The 5,392-nt window shown below is 37.0% G+C and overlaps 1 long non-coding RNA gene across 1 annotated transcript; it reads right to left on the bottom strand.

Moving 5' to 3' along the window:
• Positions 1–664: 664 nt before the first annotated feature.
• LOC127918463 (uncharacterized) lies at positions 665–5,392 on the bottom strand. Its single transcript, XR_008100103.1, has 3 exons — positions 5,293–5,392; positions 1,067–1,208; positions 665–700 (listed from the first exon to the last, which is right to left on the bottom strand). It is a non-coding gene; the product is annotated as an uncharacterized LOC127918463 (long non-coding RNA).

The following is a 5,392-nucleotide window of genomic DNA, read 5'->3' as shown; positions in this document are numbered from 1 at the left end:
CCCTGTATATAACCATGTTATTACCTGGTACTCCCTGTATATAACCATGTTATTACCTGGTACTTCCTGTATATAACCATGTTATTACCTGGTACTCCCTGTATATAACCATGTTATTACCTGGTACTTCCTGTATATAACCATGTTATTACCTGGTACTCCCTGTATATAGTCATGTTATTACCTGGTACTCCCTGTATATAACTATGTTATTACCTGTTACTCCCTGTATATAACCATGTTATTACCTGGTACTCCTGTATATAACCATGTTATTACCTGTTACTCCCTGTATATAACCATGTTATTACCTGGTACTCCCTGTATATAACCATGTTATTACCTGTTACTCCCTGTATATAACCATGTTATTACCTGGTACTCCCTGTATATAGCCATGTTATTACCTGGTACTCCCTGTATATATCCATGTTATTACCTCCCTGTATATAGCCATGTTATTACCTCCTGTATATAACCATGTTATTACCTGGTACTCCCTCTATATATCCATGTTATTACCTCCTGTATATAACCATGTTATTACCTCCTGTATATAACCATGTTATTACCTGGTACTCCCTGTATATAGCCATGTTATTACCTGGTACTCCCTGTATATAACCATGTTATTACCTGGTACTCCCTGTATATAGCCATGTTATTACCTCCCTGTATATAGCCATGTTATTACCTGGTACTCCTGTATATAGCCATGTTATTACCTCCCTGTATATAGCCATGTTATTACCTGGTACTCCCTGTATATAGCCATGTTATTACCTCCCTGTATATAGCCATGTTATTACCTCCCTGTATATAGCCATGTTATTACCTCCCTGTATATAGCCATGTTATTACCTCCCTGTATATAGCCATGTTATTACCTCCCGTATATAGCCATGTTATTACCTGGTACTCTCTGTATATAGCCATGTTATTACCTGGTACTTCCTGTATATAGCCATGTTATTACCTGGTACTCCCTGTATATAGCCATGTTATTACCTGGTACTCCCTGTATATATCCATGTTATTACCTCCCTGTATATAGCCATGTTATTACCTCCCTGTATATAGCCATGTTATTACCTCCCTGTATATAGCCATGTTATTACCTGGTACTCCCTGTATATAGCCATGTTATTACCTCCCTGTATATAGCCATGTTATTACCTCCCTGTATATAGCCATGTTATTACCTGGTACTCCCTGTATATAACCATGTTATTACCTCCCTGTATATAACCATGTTATTACCTGGTACTCCCTGTATATAGTCATGTTATTACCTGGTACTCCCTGTATATAGCCATGTTATTACCTGGTACTCCCTGTATATATCCATGTTATTACCTCCCTGTATATAGTCATGTTATTACCTGGTACTCCCTGTATATAGCCATGTTATTACCTCCCTGTATATAACCATGTTATTACCTCCCTGTATATAACCATGTTATTACCTGTATATAGCCATGTTATTACCTCCTGTATATAACCATGTTATTACCTCCCTGTATATAACCATGTTATTACCTGGTACTCCCTCTATATATCCATGTTATTACCTCCTGTATATAGCCATGTTATTACCTGTTACTCCCTGTATATAGCCATGTTATTACCTGGTACTCCCTGTATATAGCCATGTTATTACCTGGTACTCCCTCTATATATCCATGTTATTACCTCCCTGTATATAGCCATGTTATTACCTCCTGTATATAGCCATGTTATTACCTGGTACTCCCTGTATATATCCATGTTATTACCTCCCTGTATATATCCATGTTATTACCTCCCTGTATATATCCATGTTATTACCTGGTACTCCTGTATATAGCCATGTTATTACCTGGTACTCCTGTATATAGCCATGTTATTACCTGGTACTCCCTGTATATAGCCATGTTATTACCTGGTACTCCCTCTATATATCCATGTTATTACCTCCCTGTATATAGCCATGTTATTACCTCCTGTATATAGCCATGTTATTACCTCCTGTATATAGCCATGTTATTACCTCCTGTATATAGCCATGTTATTACCTCCTGTATATAGCCATGTTATTACCTCCTGTATATAGCCATGTTATTACCTCCCTGTATATAGCCATGTTATTACCTCCTGTATATAGCCATGTTATTACCTCCTGTATATAGCCATGTTATTACCTCCTGTATATAACCATGTTATTACCTGGTACTCCCTCTATATATCCATGTTATTACCTCCCCTGTATATAACCATGTTATTACCTCCCTGTATATATCCATGTTATTACCTGGTACTCCTGTATATAGTCATGTTATTACCTGGTACTCCCTGTATATAGTCATGTTATTACCTGGTACTCCTCTATATATCCATGTTATTACCTCCCTGTATATAGCCATGTTATTACCTCCTGTATATAGCCATGTTATTACCTCCTGTATATAGCCATGTTATTACCTCCTGTATATAGCCATGTTATTACCTCCCTGTATATAGCCATGTTATTACCTCCCTGTATATAACCAGGTTATTACCTGGTACTCCTGTATATAGCCATGTTATTACCTCCTGTATATAGCCATGTTATTACCTCCTGTATATAGCCATGTTATTACCTGGTACTCTCTGTATATAACCATGTTATTACCTGGTACTCCCTCTATATATCCATGTTATTACCTCCTGTATATAGCCATGTTATTACCTCCTGTATATAGCCATGTTATTACCTCCCTGTATATAGCCATGTTATTACCTGGTACTCTCTGTATATAACCATGTTATTACCTGGTACTCCCTCTATATATCCATGTTATTACCTCCTGTATATAGTCATGTTATTACCTCCCTCTATATATCCATGTTATTACCTCCTGTATATAGCCATGTTATTACCTCCTGTATATAACCATGTTATTACCTGGTACTCCTCTATATATCCATGTTATTACCTCCTGTATATATCCATGTTATTACCTCCTGTATATAACCATGTTATTACCTCCTGTATATAGCCATGTTATTACCTGGTACTCCTGTATATAGCCATGTTATTACCTGGTACTCCCTCTATATATCCATGTTATTACCTCCTGTATATAGTCATGTTATTACCTGGTACTACCTGTATATATCCATGTTATTACCTCCCTGTATATAGCCATGTTATTACCTCCCTGTATATAACCATGTTATTACCTCCCTGTATATAGCCATGTTATTACCTCCCTGTATATAGCCATGTTATTACCTGGTACTTCCTGTATATAGCCATGTTATTACCTGGTACTCCCTGTATATAGCCATGTTATTACCTGGTACTCCCTGTATATATCCATGTTATTACCTTGTACTCCCTGTATATAGCCATGTTATTACCTCCCTGTATATAACCATGTTATTACCTCCCTGTATATAGCCATGTTATTACCTCCTGTATATAGTCATGTTATTACCTGGTACTCCCTCTATATATCCATGTTATTACCTTGTACTCCTGTATATAGCCATGTTATTACCTGGTACTCCCTGTATATATCCATGTTATTACCTCCCTGTATATAGCCATGTTATTACCTGGTACTCCCTCTATATATCCATGTTATTACCTCCTGTATATAGCCATGTTATTACCTCCCTGTATATAACCATGTTATTACCTCCCTGTATATAGCCATGTTATTACCTCCTGTATATAGCCATGTTATTACCTGGTACTTCCTGTATATAGCCATGTTATTACCTGGTACTCCTGTATATAGCCATGTTATTACCTGGTACTCCCTGTATATATCCATGTTATTACCTTGTACTCCTGTATATAGCCATGTTATTACCTCCCTGTATATAACCATGTTATTACCTCCTGTATATAGCCATGTTATTACCTCCTGTATATAACCATGTTATTACCTCCCTGTATATATCCATGTTATTACCTCCTGTATATAGCCATGTTATTACCTCCTGTATATAGCCATGTTATTACCTCCCTGTATATAGCCATGTTATTACCTCCTGTATATAGTCATGTTATTACCTGGTACTCCTGTATATAGCCATGTTATTACCTGGTACTCCCTGTATATAGCCATGTTATTACCTGGTACTCCCTGTATATAGCCATGTTATTACCTGGTACTCCTCTATATATCCATGTTATTACCTCCTGTATATAGCCATGTTATTACCTGGTACTCCCTGTATATAGCCATGTTATTACCTCCTGTATATAGCCATGTTATTACCTGGTACTCCCTGTATATAGCCATGTTATTACCTGGTACTCCTGTATATAGCCATGTTATTACCTGGTACTCCCTCTATATATCCATGTTATTACCTCCTGTATATAGCCATGTTATTACCTCCTGTATATAACCATGTTATTACCTCCCTGTATATAGCCATGTTATTACCTCCTGTATATAGCCATGTTATTACCTCCCTGTATATAGCCATGTTATTACCTCCTGTATATAACCATGTTATTACCTGGTACTCCCTGTATATAACCATGTTATTACCTGGTACTTCCTGTATATAGCCATGTTATTACCTGGTACTCCCTGTATATATCCATGTTATTACCTGGTACTCCTGTATATAGCCATGTTATTACCTCCTGTATATAGCCATGTTATTACCTGGTACTCCTGTATATAGCCATGTTATTACCTGGTACTCCTGTATATAGCCATGTTATTACCTGGTACTCCCTCTATATATCCATGTTATTACCTCCCTGTATATAGCCATGTTATTACCTCCCTGTATATAACCATGTTATTACCTCCTGTATATAGCCATGTTATTACCTCCTGTATATAGCCATGTTATTACCTCCTGTATATAGCCATGTTATTACCTCCTGTATATAACCATGTTATTACCTGGTACTCCTGTATATAACCATGTTATTACCTGGTACTTCCTGTATATAGCCATGTTATTACCTGGTACTCCCTGTATATATCCATGTTATTACCTCCTGTATATAGCCATGTTATTACCTGGTACTCCCTGTATATAACCATGTTATTACCTGGTACTTCCTGTATATAACCATGTTGTTACCTGGTACTCCCTGTATATAGCCATGTTGTTACCTGGTACTCCCTGTATATAGCCTGGTACTCCCTGTATATAGCCATGTTATTACCTGGTACTCCCTGTATATAACCATGTTATTACCTGGTACTCCCTGTATATAGCCATGTTATTACCTGGTACTCCCTGTATATAGCCATGTTATTACCTGGTACTCCCTGTATATATCCATGTTATTACCTCCCTGTATATAGCCATGTTATTACCTCCCTGTATATAGCCATGTTATTACCTCCCTGTATATAGCCATGTTATTACCTCCCTGTATATATCCATGTTA

The sequence above is a fragment of the Oncorhynchus keta genome, unplaced genomic scaffold, assembly GCF_023373465.1.
Source record: "Oncorhynchus keta strain PuntledgeMale-10-30-2019 unplaced genomic scaffold, Oket_V2 Un_contig_14263_pilon_pilon, whole genome shotgun sequence".
Taxonomy (NCBI): Eukaryota; Metazoa; Chordata; class Actinopteri; order Salmoniformes; family Salmonidae; genus Oncorhynchus; species Oncorhynchus keta.
Note: the sequence above shows the minus strand (reverse complement) of the source record. Positions and strands in the feature narration are given on the sequence as shown.